General features: G+C 39.1%; 1 protein-coding gene across 1 annotated transcript in view; it reads left to right on the forward strand.

The window, feature by feature from the left end:
- The first annotated feature begins 1,548 nt into the window (after positions 1 to 1,548).
- Sgcd (sarcoglycan delta) overlaps positions 1,549 to 20,237 on the forward strand; it is a 645,238-nt gene continuing 626,549 nt past the window's right edge. Inside the window, exon 1 of the mRNA XM_023713117.1 lies at positions 1,549 to 1,697. The gene's annotated coding sequence lies outside the window, so the exon portion shown is untranslated. The remainder of the gene's footprint in view (positions 1,698 to 20,237) is intronic.

Consider the following 20,237-nt stretch of genomic DNA (forward strand, 5'->3'; position numbering starts at 1 on the left):
TGGTGCTGGGGGATTGAACCGCGGTCCCTGTGCTTTGCTAAGCTTGTTCTAAGTAGGTGCTTTAGACCACTGAGCCATCTCACCAGCCCCTCCTTATTTCTTTTGTTCTTTTCCTCATCCCGGATTTTCCTTCCCATTAAACAGATTAAGCAGAGAGTGAAAGGAGTAATAGTAAAAATTTATAATTTTTTACTGGATCTCAGTAAGAGACTTTCTTGCAAAGAGACATTTGAGTAAATATGAAATGTTAGAGCCCAGTCTTCCAGCTAAGGAGCAGGGCAAGTTCAAAGCCTTCAGCATGCTGCAGCAGCATGTTTGGGCACCAGCAAGCATGGGGAGGGAGACAGGAGGGAGACAAGCCTGAGAGGTGGGGCAGTGGTGCCAGAGCTATGTCAGGCAGGACCTTCAGGCCACGGTCTCCATTTTGCTTCTACCTGCCGCTGGACTATTTTAGGTAGGACAGTGTGAGTCTCTTACTTGAGATCTGATTGAGAATGCTCCTCAGGACCTGAGAGACCTGCATAGATGTAGAGTGCCTTCAACGAGGGTGACAGCAAGGAGCCGGTAATAAACAGCTCCTGGATCTCTCCTACACGCAGGGCCACCAGAATTTTGTGATAAACTGGAGAACATTGTGTGTATATGAAAGAGAACAGGAGAATTTGGGCTTGAAGTCAGGGTTAATGGAGTTTGCAATGACCAAGAAGAGAAAAAGGAGGAGGAGTGTGTCCTTCTGTTGTTTCAGAAAGAAGCTATTGGTGATGGGGAAGGAGTAATGAATTGGTTGCATCTTCTGCATGGGCTTGTTACATCTCATATATCATTTAGAATTCCATGGAGCGTTACTGAATGATTAATTTACAAGGGGACTCTGGAGTTCACAGGCCTAGCTAGACCTTAGTACAAATCTCAGCATCTTCACTGTGCAAATGGACTCAAATTTTCAAACTGGATAGGGCTCACAGGGGAGAGAGAGAATGTGCAGAGAGGAGGTTCAAGACTGAGCCTCAAGGTGCCCTTGTGTTGGAAACAGAAAGGCTGAAAATATGGGCTGGAGGCTCCTGGGGTGGAGTGCCTCGTACTAACAGGCAGGATTGCTATCCAAGGAGCCAAATGAGAAAAATATTTCAAGGAGGAGTGATAAGTTGTCCCCTTGTCTGGCTTTATCACAGACCAATAATCAGCAGGTTGTTTTGTGTTTACTAAGGATTTGCTTATTTCATTTCATGAAATATAGCACAAGAAATAAATCATGTGATAAATAACTTTTGTCCCATGATTTTCAGTTTCCCAATATGTGAAGTAAGCAAACTTAACTAGTCATGTCCTAAAATATCCTTCCAGCCTTGATCCTATGACATTTTTTTATTCACAATTTTTTGATTCACTCAAGACTATATCTACTTGGGCTTTGTGCATTTTTTGTGTCAATCAGAATTTAATGTGTTTTCTGCACTGTTTCTGTTAAGGAAATGGACTTTAATGTAATGTAATGTCATGCTACTTTGTTTCTGTTTATGCCTCTCCTCTTTTCTTGTCATTGTGTAGACGTGGAGACACTGCCACCCTTGGGGACCTGGAGAAGGGTGCCACTGTGGAAGCGAGGAGATCTGTCCCTGTGGCCTCACTGAACTGTCTCAGTCCCAATGTTGCCCTAAAGTCTGTAACCAAGATTGAAGAAGATTAGCATTCTGAAGGTATGAATTTAGGACTTTATCAACTCCATTTTAAGGAAAATGTGGTACATTTGAAGCTGTTTAATCATTTTCATGGCCTGTACTGTACCCTACCCCTCTTTCTTTAGGGTCTTCCTCCATTTAAGGGAAGAACATTTCTTTTGCCACTTGCTTGTGGGTTATGATGAAATAGATAAAGGTATAAGAGAAGAAACTGAAAGAAAGTTGTGATGAAGAGGGGTCTGAGGTTAGTGAGACAAAGAAAGCATACCCAGAGGTCCCTGCTGGTGTCTCTGAAACAAAGGAAAGACAAATTGGGGTAGATAACCTATATGATGAAAGTCACCAGACAAAAAGATGAGTAAAAAAATGTACCCTGTATTTCTTTTTCTTTTTTTTTTTTTTTTTTTTTTTTTTTTGGTGGAACCGGGGATTGAACTCAGGCCCTTGCGCTTGCGAAGGAAGCGCTTATTCCACTGAGCCATCTCCCCAGCCCCTTGTATTTCAATATTTCCCAGCCCCTTGTATTTCAATATTTATTCCTACACTATTTTCTGGTCTTGGAACACTTTGGTAAAGCTTTGGAAAGACAGGGGAGCTGTCCTTGTTTTTCTATTTATACCCATTTTGGGAAAGATTCTGCATCCAGAGATCTCAAATCACTAAGTTCCAATGATAAGCATCATGGTAATAATCATTAGATGTTAAGCAGCAAAGATTGTATACACATATGTAATGGGTGTGTAGATATATAATTTATTCAATTGCATCTCATTTCTCTTGTTATACATGTTTGTGTATATATGTTTTGCTGAATACAAATGAAGGCTGTGAGGGAAGGATAGATGTGGGAAGGGATAGAGACAACATTCAGAAGTACCATTTAGAAAGAGTTCATTGTGAGTCAGATAGTGTCCTGTAAGCTTTGGAAAAAAACACTACAGAGTATTGTAAGTCCAACTTGTAATAACCACAGTGAATAAGGATTTCTGTTCTGGGAAACTAAAGGGAAGATAATGTAAAAAACTTTAAGGGAGGAAGGTTCAGGGTTCAGATTCATTTTGTCTGTTAGAATTTAAGTCTCTATGCTCATGTGTATAGAATAGTAGGATTGCTTTTCCTGCAGATTTAAACAATTTCAGGACCACGTGGAATCTTCATTGCAAATTGTAAGAGATCTTAGGAAATTATATTGATAACTCATTGACTGGCCTTTCAATCTTCTTCAAAATGGAAAAAAGACAAAGAAAGGAAGACAAAGAAAAGGTTCTTATAATCCAAAGGCTTCTGGGGGCTAGGAGATCAACGCAGTCCAGCTGTCGGGCTGGCTCCCTGGGGGTGGCACCAGAGGCCCCTGCAGGTCCTGTATCTGTGTGGGGTGCAGTGCAGGGCACCTCAAGATCAAATCATGATAGCCACAGGCCTGCTGTCCTTTTAAGTTCCAATTTGCCCCTGCTGGAATAAGTGTGGCATATGCTTCCAGCTAGTTGCAAATGAGCCTTCCTCTGAGAAAGAAGCACATACTTTCTTCTTTCCCCCAATATCCCTGAAGAAATGATCGATTGAGCTCTGCTGGGCGCAACACTCACATACTTCTAAATGGTGCCGACAGATGGGTGAACAGGTGAGGGGGCGCTGCAGACAAACCCCTCTGCCTTTGTGTAAGGGATTTTTTTTTTGTGACTTCTTAGAATTATGTTTGTAAAGGAGATCCATTATTTTCCTCTCTTGGATCCAAGGGCATCTTTAAAGTAGTTGAAGTATTAATTCTTATTAGGAATTCATTCTCCATTATCATTATATCAAAGGCTAAGCAGGTAATTGAACAATCAGGGAATGAAACATACATACACCGTGTCCCTTTTTGGAGTCCTTGCGTGAGGATAAGCACGCTGTGGAACAGATGCATGGTTGTGGCGCAGCTGCTCTGCCACAAATCCTTGGTCAGTTGGACAGGGAAGCTGACAAGCTCCTTGCTGCAGGTCCTGAAGTCCTAGAGAAGCTGAGAGAGTTAGGTTGGGGTTCTGATGGCCAAGATTTTGCTTGGAGAGAGGAGATCTCTAATTCATAGTGTTTGTGTTGCGTCAAGAATACTCACCTGATGCCAACTAATAGAAACAGACCCTCCTTAGAGGTTTTAAAGGATTTGGCTATTAAAAATGTTCATGCTTTAGAGACCAAAGATCTGCTGTGGGAAGATGGAGCACTCTCCGATGGCCGACAGATATGCAGGGAGGAGGATGCCTGCTGTGTGGTACTTGCTTACCATAGGGCCCACTCAGTGAAGTGCTCAGAAGGAGTGAGGGTCCCCACTCACGAACCACAGCCCAGTGGCCAGGAAGGAAGTTGAAAATGAGGCAGCGCTGGCAGCACCACCTCCTGCAGCGCTGTCTCGCTTCCAGGTGCTGGCACGCTGAGGTTCCATGTGTGTTTGAAGTGAAGACAGGTAGTGTAAACTAATGAAAGCAGGACTAGACTTTAGAAAAGACCACTTCAAGTTCTATTCGAATTTCTGCCTGAGTGTCTCAGTTTCTCTTCTCTGATTGCTGGGACAAATACCCGACACCCAAAGTGAAGGCAGGAAAGGTTTATTTAGCTCACAGTTACTGGAGGTGTCAGTCCCGACTCAGCTGGCTCCAAGGCAGAGTGGCACATGACAGAGAGCAGCCTTTCATGGCAGTGGCAAAGAGCAGAGACAAAACGGGAGCAGTAACGGCAACAATGGCTACAGAGAGGAAGTCTGCCTCTCTTAAGTCGCATTCAGGCTGTCTGTCCAGGCTGGGTGTAGCACTCACACCCCTAATCCCAGAAGTATTAAGACCCATAATTTCAGCCTGGATCATGAATTAACCTCAAACTCTAGAAGTCTCCAGCCCATGACTACATGAGGCTTTGGGGAGACAACTAGACACAAACCATAACAATAAGCAATAGAAAAGTCATTTTGTTCTTTTGAATCAATGTTGTTTAAAGTCTGGTCTGGGTCAAATCTGGTCTACACAATGGCAGTAGCAATATCATCTAAACCTAGTTAGCTAGTAGGTTCTTGGGGCCCGCCTCAGACTTAGGAAATCAGAACCTCTTAGAGCAGGACCAGGGATCTCGTTGTCTACGAACTTTCCACATAATTTATAGACTTCACTAAAATTTTCAAAATAATGCTAAAGCTATTCCTTGACCTCTGAAAAAATAAAGGAGCCTATAAAAGTATCACGTCTAAAAACTAGGCAATATCTAAGCATTTTAATGATCAGCAGGCCTTAATGCTTATCTATCACACATCCCTTCCTCTGTACACATATGCATATATATGACATCCCAAGAGGGGAAAAATTTAAAACCATAAGGTAAAATAAAGATGCTTTAGTCATTGAATTTAAAATCTACAAACAAGTAAAAAAATTAAGTAACAGTAAAATTAAACTAGATGCCATTATAAATGATAGTTCATGAAACAAAATAGAGAATTCCCAAATGGATGTACATGGATATAGTCTACTGGCTTTCCAAAAGTGCACCAAATCAATTCAAGGGAGACAGGAAAGCGGCTTCAAGAAATAGTGTGGCACCGTTAGATTAATATTAAAAAAAAACACAAAAATCAATTTGAGGCAGATCACTAATGGAAAAATATGACGCAAAAAAAGATATACTGAAGAAAGGGAAGGATAAATTTGTAATTTCAAGAGGAAACTATTTCTTAGAAAGGTCACAAAAGACACAACCCCTAAGAGGAAAAGTAATGTGTTGAAATTCATGAAAATTGGAAGGAACTATTTATTAAAAGAAAAAAAGACACATGAAAATGAAGACAAGCTACAAACTTAGAGAAAGTATTTGCAGTATGTGTAGCTAACCATTTAACCTAAATGTATAAAGTCAGTTCAGAAATCCAGAACCTCAAATGTCCAATAAATATGGGAAATGCTTCTGAACATCTTTTTGTGAAAGAAAATAAAAGTTAAATTACAAGGATGTGCTACTATACACCACTAAAGATAAAAGGACTGGTAGTGCTGCAGGTTAGCAGGATATGGGACAACTCTAACTTCTCATAGATAGCTGGACACACCCTAAAATGATCCAGCCACCTTGAAAGGCAACCTAGTATTTTCTTATAAAGATGTATACAATGTCCTTTTTTAAAAAATTATCCATTTTAATGAGAAAAAAGATAAAATAGCAATGAAACGGTTTCAAAACAGGTTAGTAGGACAGTTACGATAATACATTGCATATTGTTTCTTCGTAGTACTTATTGAGAGGACATGATATAAACACGATATCTTGTCTGAACAGTATTAGTACAAACCTTTTTTCTCATTGAACTAAGAGAAAGTAGCTGTATATCTATTCTAGCTATCTTGTATATACGTATCAAGTCAATAACTTCAGAAAATTGCCAGTTGTGCTGGTAACTCACTACTGTTATGGACTATTGGCCTATAGTGGGTTATTTTACTGAATTCAAGTGCCTACAATCTTTGGACTGGCATCAAGTATAAAAAGGTCCTTTAAAGACTTCTCCAAGTACAGCTTCTTTAAGACCAATGGAACACCCATCTCTGACAAAACAAAAAAGGCGGATATAAGTATAGGAACATTTTGTAGTGGGGAAAAATATATATATGCAATGTCCTTTTAATCAGACAAGAAATTCCACTCATTGGCTTTAGGCGTACAATCTCAAGGCTGAAAGTAGCTCAGAAGCCTGCCCACGGCGATTAGCAGTTGACTGTACCATATGTATAAGTGAAATAACAAGAACATATAGTCCCAATAACAGGGAGATTAGATAATGTGGAAAGGAAAGATTCCAAAAGGGAAAAAGCATATCCATTGTGTGACTTCATTCACATGAACTTAGAGAATGGAACTCTTCTCCCATGGTGGGAGTCAGCTCAGTGCCGCTGCTGGTAAAGGCCCGGGAAATGCGCGTCAGGGAAATTTCTGAGATGATGAAAATATTCTGTGCTCTGATAAGCACTCATAAAAAGTAATTAAATAACAAAGTTATCAAAGCTTTCACTGTCTATAAATTATACCTCTATTTTAAAATACATTAAATCTGTTTACTTTCAAAAGAGAAGCTGCCATTAATTGTACACGTGGTCCAACATGCTTTTTCAAACACGGAACGTCCATCTCTGAAACATCTCTCAGAGGAAAGTATTGCTATTCCTGCTTTACAGCTAAGGAAACTTGCACTGAGAAAGGTACTGCCAATTGCCCCAAGTCACACTGCTAGAAACTGAACCCAAAGCCTGGTACCTTTGCCCCCAGGTGGCCTCAGTATCTTACATAAGCACTGGTGTCGCCATCTTGATTTCTAGTCAACTGTGAGGGAACCTGGCAGAGGCTTCCAGAAGGCCAGATAAGACCAGTTAATTGGGCGCATTCTGTATCTTTCTGGTAACTTTGGAAAGACTAAGCATTAATATTAAAGCTATCTCCTGCCTCTAGGTCATTGCTTAAGCACTTTCTGATATGTGTCCTCTTCTCCAGGATGGTCCTGGGTGACCACGGGGCATGATCCAAATAGTAGCGCCAGAAAGTCTGAAATACTCAGCAAGTGTGGTGATTCGCAGAGGAGGTGTTATTTAATAAATATGAGCACTGGAATGAGACTGACTAGATTCAAATCTGGGCTCTGCCACTTTCTGGGTGCAGGACAGAAGACAAACCACTGCAACTGCCCTAGCCTCAGTCTCGGCCTGCGTAACATGCAGCTGCGTCGGGGGGCATCTTGCCCACCTGACATAAGGTGAAGATTAAATGAGCTTGTGCTTGTAAAGTTCCTGTGTGTGCTGGCTTCTCTAACCCCTTCCTAGATGCTCAGGTCCTGTTTTACAGTTCCTAGGAATAGTGATGTCCCCAGACCTACATGATTCCCTGATGTAGTCACATCTCCTAGTCCCTTTCTAAATGCATTCATTTGATTTTAGCCAATACGAAACATTGTTTGCTGAATAGTGTATCTGTCTCATTATAAGAATCCAGAACCTCTGAATGAAGTGGACACAGTTGCCGAAGGGGGGAACAGGCATTTAATTAGTATGTAGAAAATTATGTTTGGGAAAAACTTGTCATTCAATGGAAGTGATAGGTTTTATCTGTCCAGAGTGATTGAAACAGAGCCTGGAAGTATTCAGCATGTTTAACAGATAGCAGCAAGGTTAATTGTCTTAGAGACACTGCAAAGCTGAGTTACTGTGCGCCACTGCACAATTTGCCTTACTGTCATATTAGGTTTCATGTGACATTGGCATCTGTCTTTATTTTAGCTGTGCTTTCTAAAGTCTGAGTTTTCAGAGTACAATTTAAAAGCTAGAAAAATGGCAAATTTGCGAAAGTTGTGAGTGCCTTTCTTAGACTGACAAATTGAATAGTTTATTCTCAACCCACTGTATAAATACAAAATCTCTCTGCGCTCTCAGTCATGGCATGAAAGAGAAATTGCAAGCTATATTTTGGTATCACTTTTGTTTTTGTTTCTGATCATCATCGTGAGTGCTATAAAAGTGATGACTTGGAGAAGGGATACTTCGTATCCTGGTGTGTGTGTGTGTTTTCCCAGTTGAGATGGTTCTCATCAATACAGCCATCTCATCAATAAGGGTCTCATATGCTGGTTTTGTAGACATGGTAGTGTTTTTATGAATCATCGTGGCTTTGGGGATTTTCTTTGAATGTGAAAATGATGGTTGTTCTAGTCTCCGAGCCTCCCAGCCAAGCTGCAAAACTCTTATGGCTTCTTCAGCCCGCAGTGAGTTTCTTCTAAAGTTCATCATGTATTGAAATTTTGTGTTAGAAAATAAATATCTTAGAGTCAAACATGAGAGGATCGCCAGAGCCAGGTCATACTTTCTCATAAAAACCTAAACGTCTGGGGATTCCATCCCCAGTACCACATGCCTCACCAGCCCTGCCTCTGGGCATTCTGAGCCAGCCACTGAGACCAGGTATGGTGTCACATGCCTGTAAGCCTAGCACTGAGGAGGCTGAAAACAGGAGGATCACTATAAGTCCAAGCTGTGTCATGAGACCCTGTACCAAATACATAAAAATAAAACAAGACTTTGGTTGGACGATCTAGAATGGCACTCTATGCAGCTGGATTTGTTTATTCAGTTAACAAATTCTAAACACCGATTAGGAGCTGGCAGGTGGACCAGCTTTGCTATGCGATGATTCTGTGATATGTAGCCACTCTTTCAGTCTAAATTTCCTTATCTGTAAATTGGGTATTTTATCAAATAAGGCTGAGCATGTCCTAGATCTAACATGTATTATTCATTCAACCTCAAGTGAATTTGTGATTAATGGTGACCAAACAACCCCTTCTGAGAAAGTGTAACAACTGCCTATAAAGATTAATTCAAACATGGACTTTAAATTTCAAGCAAACTGATCTAAAGAAATTTTATATAAACACTGTACAAGGCTACATGCTGAATTTTAGCACTTCTGTATCACAAGACCTTGAAATACCATCACGATTTTGTATTTATGAAGCTTAATTTTTCCATCTATATAATCTAGAAGTGCCCTATCCTTATTGTCTACTTTTGATGATGGTTCTTATGATATGCTTCATTTTTTTTTTAATTTTTGATACATGGTCTCACTACACATTTGGACTCATAGTGATCCTCCTGTTTTAGTCTTTCCAGAGTAGGGATTACAGGCGTGTACCACCACACCTGGTTTTCTGGTCCAGCATGGCATGTGGTTCTAGTACCATGGACTGAACTCAGAACCTCACACTTGCCAGGCAGGCTCTTATGCTGCCGAGTTATCTCCCCAGTCCAACTATCTCTATTTCATGTTAAGGGAACTGCAGGTAACATTCTTAAAGGAACCCTGACAGATAAGAAATTCCTTATGTGACAACTGGGATGAACCCTTAAAACGCACATAGCCATCCCCACTGTATTCCTAGGGTTTGGGGCACTGTTTGGCTGAAGAACAGTTGCTTTAATGATCTTTGCTTCTGCTTTTGAATGGGACAGTCCCATGTTTGCCTTTGTTTTGTTTGTTTCTAATTCAAACAGCTACCATTTTAGGAATAGTCTCCTTTTGACAGTTACTGGAGAAAGACTTGCATTTTTCCCCTTGAGCATTATGTTTTTGCAGTCTGTCTGTTTACTTGGGCTGGATTTTACCCAAGGCCTTTAAAACATAACAAAATCAGAGTTGCTGCTGCACTGTGAATCTTGTAGAGGTTTAGGCCTCATGCCAAGTAAAACCTCAACTCTTTTCCACCCTTTCACTGCCCTCCCCTGCGTTGCTGCCCATGTATGTGTATATAGGAATTGAACTGAACTGAATCTAGGCCCTCCACACTGCACTACATCCTCATCTTTTCTTTTTCTTTTTTTAGATAGCAACTTCCTAATTGCTAAATTGCTCAGGCTGGGCTTCGATGTGAACTACTCCTTCCTCATGCTCCCAGAGCATTGTAATTACAGGCGTGCACCACCACGCAGGCCCCCCATGCTCCTTTCTGAGCACGCTGTAGAGCTCCTCCGTTTTTCTCTACTGCCCCATTGCCTCATATCAACACCACTCCCCTATAGCTCCCTGCTCTTTTGTGTCATTGGACCCCTCGTCCCACTCACCAGGCCAGATCTAACAGAGATCCAGCTCACAGGCTGCCACAACCTCCCCCCATTGGGCAGCTCAGCCCCACAAACACCAGCCAGGATCCTTCCCACACACCATTCCAGATGGTCATCAAAATGAGTATGGAAGGAAATATGTATTTGCCACCTGGGAACTGTAAGATGTTTCTGTCCAGAGTTTTCATTTACTTTATCCAAGACCAGGATCTTTTTGCTTTCCAAGTACATGCGTTAGAGACCTTATTCCTTCTTTAACTCCTTATTTGAGAGACTAAGACTCTTACATTTGAATTTTGAAGAACATTAGCCCGCTACCAGGCTTAATCAGTGAGTCTTAGAACCAAGAAGGATTTCCAATCATTTGACTACATAAGGCCACACTGATGGGACCATTCCAATAGGTTGCCTTTCTGTATAAATTATGTTAATGCTCCAGAAGACTTTTTTTTTTCAATTTTAATACTTTTTCCTCTTTGAGACCATTTTGAAAGTAGGTTAGATGACTGAAGTCTGGATTTGCTGACCTAGACCTCTTGATTATGTTTTCTGACAGGTGTTGCCGTATATGCAAAATATACTTGGATGTCATTATTATTGGTCTAACAAAAAATATTAAAAAGTGATGAAATATTGAGTCATAAGCATAATAAAGTTAATAAAAGCTCCATTCCTCAGAAGCAGGAGTGCATTGCATTCATCTGAGTATCTTTTTTTCTCATCACATTACCTTCTATTAGTTTCTATAATGAAAACACAGATTTTCTTCCCAGACAACAGATGTCAGTCTGCAAATGCACTTAGTCTGTGTACAATTTAAAGATCTATTTGGGTCCGTTCAAGCTCACCAATGGATTAATGATCTAAGAACCTTTCCTATAGCAATACACTGAGAATTTGGAGCCTAATATTAAGTAACCTGTGACTCTAATCTCATTTTCCTTCCGGAGCTATTGTGCATACATAAAGGTGGACAAAACTTTCACATAATCTCTTACTATAGGAGACACACACTATAAATACAAGTTATAGAAAAAAGTTTTTTGTCATTTAATTGTGTTCAAAATATTGAATTATGAGCTTTTACTTGAGGCTGTAAGATTCAATGCAAAATATCACAAAATGTGGGCAGAAGACAGGCTTAAAAGGAAAGGATTACCTGACAGTTGACCTGTGGTATGAAGTATTCTTCTACTCCATCCCTCCTTAGTAACATACCTTGAGACATTACCCCCAGGAAAACCCTGGAAGGCTTTTTCTGAAGACATTGATCGAATCTCCCAAGTAGATGATAAAAACTGTGGGATAGAGCTTCTTCACGTAAGGTCCTTGCTTTCAACCCTTAGTCAAGGGCATAAAGACTGGTTCCCTGCTTGTCCTTGATGAAGACCAACAAGTGGCCCTGCTCTGCGACACTCATGAGCCCAAGCCAGGCCCCCAGCCTGCTCACAGTGGAGCCCCAGTGTAGAAACACCTGCATGCAACAGAATGTTATGCATTGTGCACATTTTACTTATTTCAACTACATATGATTGATGGCAACATTCAGGAAAATAATTTAAGCATCTGTCATTCTACTCAGCAGGAGCATGTTTCAGGCAGACAATGAAACGGGCTTCATTAATTTGCTAATTTTAGTACGTCTCTCAGTTCAAGCCTGGTGCTTGTGGTGTGACCATCTCACTGGACAGATAGGATTGGACTATTTAAAGATGTGTTTAGCATCATACCTTATGACAAGCGCACAACGTGGCCACTTTAAATGATGCTCACTTTGACTGCTGCGCTAGGAAAGACTGTAGAATACATTGTGAAATACAGGTCGTCTTTCCTTCTAGGGACTTCTCACAGGTCACTTTGTCTCCAATGCACATGGTTCTATAACATAGCCCTTATGCAAAAATGACTCTAATATAAATACCAGAAGTTATGTAATCAGCCCCAAATAACGTTCCCTATTTATGGTGATAACACATTTTCCTCAAGTGTGGTTTACACACAGCAAAACCAGAAAGTTTAAGTGTATAGTGTGAATCTTGACAAGTGCATGCATTGGTAACTGCTACCCCGGTCTCGATGTAGCACAGTAGATAAACGCCATCAGCTTTTTTATCTCTTCTTTTTTTATATGGATGTCTGGGCTGTTTTCCAGTGTAGAAATATCAAGAATCAGGCTTTGTAAATATTTATGAACAAATCTTTGTGTAGATATACTTTTTAATATTTTTTTGTGGTGGGAGATAAATATCAATAGGTAAAATTGCTAAATCATTATATATATCTATATATATATATATAGATATATATATATAAAATTTCATTTTTAAAATCTCCTAGTGGTGCTGTGTCTCACTTATGCCCACAAGCAATGAAGAATTGGTGATGCTTTCTAATTGCCAACACTTGGTGTGGTTCCCTGTGCTAATTTTAACCAATCTGTTGGAAGTGAGATAAAAATCTCTACTTGTTTTGATTTGAATTTTCCTATGACTAAGAACATCAAACATACTTAGTTGTTTCATAGCCATTTTTATATTTTTCACAAAAAGTCTGTCCAAGATTTTTGCTCAGACTTTTATTAGCTTACTTGAGTTCCTTATTATTGGTTTGTAGGACATTTGTTGATATGCTCGAGCTACGTTCTGTTTCATGCATGTATTTACATAGTGCAGATATGTCCACCTAGTCGGGTGCATGACTTTTCATTTTAATAATCGTCCTTTGTAAAATGCAAGCGGTTTTAATTTTGATGGCGACCAGTTCACTCACATTTTCATTTTCCAGTTTGTACTGTTTTTGCTCTAACTCACAAGGCTTTGCCTAATGCACAGCCGCAAAGATAGTGTTCTATGTTTTCTCCTAGAAAACTTACAGCTCTGTTACATTGAGGACTGTGACCTATCTTTAGTTCATTTCTAAATGTTAGAGTTTTCTAATTTCAGACCCAGCATGTCAGCAAATAAATTCGCCAAGCATTTGGCTACTCCAAAGCCATCCTTCTCCGGTGGGCTTTTGTTCTGGTACTCCTGCCTCCACCTTCTTAATCGCCCTCCACTATTACAGCATCTTCTGGAAGGGAATGTGGCTTTGGACTCTTGTTCTTCCAAATGTCTCCAAATCTGCAACTATTAAGCATCTTTAAAGATGTATGTGTATCTAACTAATTCTTGTAGTTTGGCAAGAATGAGTTTGTTCATGTCTTCAACCTTTCAACCCTAGTGGAACTTTTAGTCCTCCATTTAAAAATTTATTTTTACTTTTTAAAATTTTATTTTATTTTGGAAACTAAAAGCAACACAAGAACAAAAATCAGAAACAAAGACAGAAACAGGGCAACATACAACAGTACATATGCTACAGATTTTCAAGCCAAAAATAGATGATTAACAATAGTTCATATCAATTTTATTGTCAAATCTGTTGCTCAGATTAGAAGATATAGTTATGTAAGATTGGACATAAAGGAAAACCTGATGCAGCAGAAAAGGAAGTGGTCAAGGCTGAAAAAAGCAAGAAAAAGAAGAGGAAGAAGAGGAAGAAGATGAAGAGGATGAGGAGGATAAAGAAGAGGATATGATGAATAAGTTGGTTCTAGTATTATTTTCTTGTTTATAAAGCATTTAACTCCCCTGTACACAGCTCACTCATTTTGAAGAAAAACAAATTGAAATGTAAGACTATGTAAGATTTTTTTTTAAACTATACAGTTACTTTTCTTTTCTTTTTTTTTTTTGTATAATTAATACACTACTAAATGTGTCTTTAGATAGCTTTGTCCTGGTGGTATTTTAGTAAGGGGGTTGTAAACTGACATGGGAATTTAAAGCAGGTTCTTGTTGGCGCACAAAACAAATTAGTTATATATGGGGACAGTAATTTTTCATCTTATATGAAAAAGCAATTCTAATTGCTATGATTTAAATGATACTCCATCAAAAATGCTTGCTGAAATTTAATCCCTACTGTCCAGTATTAAGGGATGTGAAAAGTGCAAGAGGATCAGTTTATTAGAACTAATCCCTCACGGATGGGATTAGCTCTTACAAAAGAGCTGGAGGTGGAAGGCAGCGCTGAGCTGTTCCACTGCTTCTCTCTGTTTCATCTTTCTTCTATGTGAAGATGCAGTGCGGATGCCTTCCCCAGGGGCAGAAGCAAAGTAGTCTCTCGGACTCCCCAGAGTTTAGAACTGTAAAGAATAATTTCCTACTGATCACCTAACCAGGCGAGAATATTTTATTACACCAACACAAAACACTTAGACAGAAATTAGTAACAGAGAAATGGCATTGTAAGAAATATCTGAAAAGGTGGAAGCAGCTTTGACGCTGACTGGCCCAGTTTTGAAGTGAATTCTGGAGAAAGTCTATATTGCAGTGAGCAGAACATGACAGGCTCAGAGTAAGAGCAGAAATGCAGAGAAAGCTTCTGCCTTAGAAACTTTCTAAACAGTTATGAATGGAATGTGAGAAACACAGGGGAAAAGCCCCTTAGCTGAGGTGCTAGATGGAAATAAGAAATCCTTGGTTGGAAACTGAAGCAAGATAAGTTAGTGGAATTTTGTCTGCTTCCTGTGGAAGGCAAAATTTAGGAGCGGTGAACTCGGATGCTTGGCAGAAGATGTCTAAGGGCAAAGTATTTGGGGTACTTTGTGGATTCTTTTAACTGCTATTAGTAAAATGGGAGAAGAGAGAACTGAATTAACACAGAATTAACACAAAATCAGGGATAATTCTCAAGCTTTTGTATTTTATGCTGTTTATCTTACTTGCATTTGGAGGTCTTTGCATTCTTTTTTCCTTTTCTTCTTACCCATTCTCATTTTTTAAAATAGGAATGCCTGTCCCCTCCACATGCTTCCATTATATTCTAAAATCCCACATTTCATTTTTCTGGATGTACAATTAGAGAGCAATTTGCTATCCCATTAATTGGACCTTGAGTCTCATCCATGTTGAACTTGAACTTCATATTTTTCAATTGCTCCTGAAACAAGTTGAGTTAAAATTTTGGGATGAGCAGGACAGGATAAATGTATCTTGACTATGAGAAGAACATGCATTTGTGGGGGAGAAAGCTGTGTGTTGAGGGATGATGTGGCCTCCGGATTTATGAGGGAACTTAATCAAGAATGCATCCGTGTTAAGGAGTATGTCCTTTGGTAGATGGTTAGGTCAGGAAGGCTGAGCTTCAGTGAGTGGATGAGCAGCCCTGGAAAGAGCTGGAGTTCTAAAGGGACACTCATGTCCTCTGTTCTCCTGCTGTATGGAGATGGAGCTTCCATCCTCTGTACAGTGTGCTGCAAGTGGGGGTCCTCTTGGCAGCCCAGAGAGCAACCCTAACTGACTACAAGCCTGAGAGCACCTTGACTGCTGGCTTGCAGTCTTCAGAACCCTGAGAAATATTTATAAATTTCTGGCCTGTGCTATTTTATTAGATCAGCACAGACTAAAGCAATCATGAAACAGTGAGGTACTAGGAATAAATGTGTGACCATTGCAAAAATACACAATATGAGGAACAGAAGAGTTTATTTAAAACCATCCTAACACAAACCTTGGTGACAGTAAAACCCATCTATGTTCTCTCCATGAAGTGATAACTGGATGGGAAGAAAATGGAACAATTAGAGAAAAAAAAGATCTACCATTTATGAATTATTACATTTTTTTAATTAATGAAAGGACTAAAACATTAAAGATTCTCCAGGGCCTAATAAATAAAGGTAACATTTAGTATAAATAAAGAGACAAGTATAGTAGTCAGTGCATGTTGTTATTAGGACCTCCAGGGATATCAGATAAATTAGGAGGCAAGGAATCTATAAAAGAAATTTTTTAAAAAAATTATGCAAGTCAAATAGAGACAGTAGATCAAATTTATACATCAAAAGCCAAGTGACATTAATGGGACATAAGTAGATGTCCCTGATGCATCATGTTCAATTTTCAAAATTCAAACAAAAAGAAACTTAAAAGCTCTGTAAGATGGGAAAGTAGCACACCTAACTAAAGGAAATTATCAAAATGCCATCAGAATTTTGATGAACCATGCTAGCGCTGAGGTGGAAGTAAAGTTTCTTAAATTTTCTGTCAAAAAACTGTATTGAGCCTAGAAATTGTTTCTAAGCCCAACTCCAGCTGAAGAAGAAACAAAAGCATTTAAAACCATCAGGATATCTAGATTTGCCATATATTCTTTCACAATATTTCTGTGTACCCTTTCTTAATATCATTTTGTAAATTAAGAATAAAATATAGGGGCTGGTAAGATGGCTCAGTGGTCTAAAGCACCTACTTAGAACAAGCTTAGCAAAGCACAGGGACCACGGTTCAATCCCCCAGCACCACATGCCAGCCAGCCCCGCCCCCTGGTGGGCTGAGCTGGCCACACACACACACACACACACACACACATAAATAAATAAAATTTAAAAAAAAAGAATAAAATATAAAGTAGCATTCTGAAAGGAACCAAGGAATAGGAAAATAAATCAAGAGTTTCTATTTCTTAAAAGGATGGTCATTTGGCAGTTGAGAAAGTATTTGTTCAAAATTAGAGAGTTCACAAAAGGACAAAAGTGAAATTCTTCCAATGGATTTTTGTCAGTGAACCAAGTCATGTGATGTAGAAGGGAATAAAAGGATGCCTTCCCTAAGGAAGAGAAAAGAAAGATAATCAGCAACCACACGGTGAGCAGCAGAGTCTACGTTAAGATGGAAGTCATGGTCTCAAGATGAACCATACAACATGCACTATGACTCTGAGTGCTGTTAAAAAAAGATGCATTTGAATTCTGGGGTATAGAGGTTATCAGGTCGTATCGAAGATAAGCGTCATCCTAGTACACAGCTTATTTCTCCAGTGAACAATTGATATGGTCATAACAAATCTCCTTTTCAACTTATGAATCACCTATAAAGCAAATATGTAAGCGCATTTACCAAACATTATAAACCTTGACAATGAAGGCAAGGGCAGCTGGCAGATGACAGCAGTGAGGGTGACAAGAAAGGGGACAGAATGTTGGTGGTGTGACTGTCTTTGTTTATTTTTATTTTAAAGAACATTAAAAAAGAAAGAAAGAAAAGGGCCAGCGATACAGGCTTAGTTAAGTGCAGGGGCCGGGGTTTGATCCCTGGCACTGCATGCTGTACTGGCCCCGCCCCCAGGTGCACTGAGCTGGTGATGGAGTCCAGATGTGGTGCAGGTGCACTGAGCTGGTGATGGAGTCCAGATGTGGTGGCGCATGCCTGTAATCCCAGCATTAGGGAGGCAAAAATCAGGAGAATTACTATGAGTCCAAGCTGCATAGTGAGACCCTGCACACACACACACACACACACGCACGCACGCACACACACACACACACACACACACAAAACCTTAAAAAAAGATACAGAATTTCAAAACAAGATGATAGGCAATTAACAATGGTTATTATATTGCATGTTATTATCTTCAGAGTAGTTGCTCAGATGACCAGATACAGGCATGTGAAATTGATCAAATGATATAAGCACCGACTGTTGCTTTGGTACAAGAGATACAGTGACAGGAAAAGGAACTACTCCAAAGGAAAGGAGAAAAGAAAGAGGGGGAAAAAACATGACATTCTTTAAAGCCTAGAAATATGAGACATGGTTTCTGCTGGGGTTTATGAAGTGAGACATTTTAGATACAGGTCTTAAATCTATAACTACAGAAGACTAAAATAAACTTTGTAAAAGAAGGCAGTAAACTACATACTTAAGTTTCCTTCAGAGAGTAATATATAATATTCTGAAAGGGGAAATTGTGAGGGCAGCAGAAGCCACAAAAGGGGAGCTTGTGAGATGACATTAGAGAGCTGAGATTGGTGCTGGTGAAATGTGTTCCACTGATTCCAGGAAGCCCAGGCAGAAAAGTGCACAGGTTTTAATATATTAGTTTACCTTTTGCTGTATACATGTGTTCCTTTGAGAAGACAATGTGTCGAATTATCTACCCTGACTTTGTGGTGAACTCCTATTCATTCTTAAACACTTTGTCAAAATGCAGTATTTAGAAAGTAAAAACATGAGTCACAGATGAAAACTAATGAATATAAAAAAAGTAATGAATAGATACTGGTGGTTTTATGCCACACATTAATTAGAATAATAACAGCTTAAAGAAGAGTTAGAGAATATTTAAAGGAACAGCATACAACTTACTCCATTGGTATTTTAAAATTAATTTTCATAAAGAACAAAAGGAGTTCATCCTGTATAGTGATAGGCCTCTCATCTTGCAGTAATCTCTTGTACAGGTTATGTTTCTTCAGCTTAACAAATAACGTCTGTAGGCCAGAGCTCTAAAGAACTTGTCAATAGCAAGACTCAAACACTCACATCTCTGAGACAGCTGAATTGTCCTTATCCAAGTGCAGTGAAGAGTTTACAACCTAACTTTGAGAGGGTACATTTCATGCTCTTGACTGCCAACATTGGATAGTTTTTGTCTCAAAAAGAACTCCAAGAATATCTGAGGAAGGTTTTCCTGCTTCTCCCCACAGCTGTCTTTTCTTACCTTGTTCATGTTCTTTGTGTTTCCTCCATTACACAACAAAAACATTGGGAAGATTATTAATTGTTCCTGCCTTGCTTCACTCCCTACCACCACCACCCCTAGAAAGCAAGACTGGTGCACCAGACTGGTGTTAGCTAATTCTCAACATGTGTGTTGAATTAATGATTTAACTTTCAAATGTTATTGGTTGTCTTCATAATAGAGGCAGAAAATTAGAGCTGAGAACACAGGGGAAGAAAAATCAGTAAATGAATAGCTTGAAGGGAAAAACTTCAATCTTGCATAAAAATCTGTTGATGTGGCAATTTGCAAGTTGTCCAACGCATGAATTAGAGAAACTCTAGTGTCTTAATATGGATACATTCAGATGTGAAAGGAAATAGAATTCACATATAACTTCTGCCAGTTTAGATGAGTTATGGAAGCATATCTCTTTCTTAAATCTTTTGTAATCTTTTCATCTTAATACCAAATAATACCTGTGAATGAAATAAAGGAGTTTGGGGAACAAAGTGTCTTCTTATTCCATAGTTCAATTAAAAAGTGCCACTTGCACTTTTTAAAGTTCATTAGCATAAACCTTTGTTTCTCTACTTTTACGAAGCCAACATGCAAACCATATACAAACACAATGCTTAAAAGTACTTTGTTTTGTCTTACTTTTCAAGGAGCACTTAGACATTTTCTCTAGCATAAGGACTCTAAATAGTTTTGTCTGATGAAGAGAAGTTAAGCAACAGCTGCTTAGTATCTATGTTTTTAAAATCTATGTTGCTAAAAGATAGAAGTCTCTCTATAAACCAGACCATGCAAAAGTTGTATTTGATTTTTTAAAATTTTATTTATACTTTAAGAGAGTACAAAATAGTATTAAAACAAAGTATTGCAGGCAATACAAAATTTCACTTAAGCAAATATAAATTTCACAGTATTTGTTGTAATACACACTGTTCTCATTGAACCAGTTATTCATTTTACCAGATATATTCATGTAAAATTGGAAGAAGAAAGAAAAAAGAAGTGGGCTATCAGCACAACTGGCAGTTGACAGAAGTTGTTGACTAGAGCCTTTTACAGCTCAGCATATTAATATGGTTTTACTTTTTGTATGTCATGGTTCCACTTTTCTGCTGGTAAAGTGGTTACACTTTAACTGGTTGAGGCCAAGTTAAAGCATGACCTATATAACTAAAAATGTAACTTTTGCTATCTAACAGAGTAAGTCAAATCCCTTCAGGATTACCCTGGAGCCATGCATAGCACCTCATAGATCTTTTTTCAGTGTTAGCCATCTGGATGAGTCATGGCCATTGCTTGACCAATTTGCTCTCTATGAAAGCCTGAGAGAATTTTTTCTCTCTAGATGACTCTCCTTAGGAACATTATGCATTGT

Source organism: Octodon degus, unplaced genomic scaffold (genome assembly GCF_000260255.1).
Source record: "Octodon degus isolate 3935 unplaced genomic scaffold, OctDeg1.0 scaffold00029, whole genome shotgun sequence".
NCBI classification, from domain to species: Eukaryota; Metazoa; Chordata; class Mammalia; order Rodentia; family Octodontidae; genus Octodon; species Octodon degus.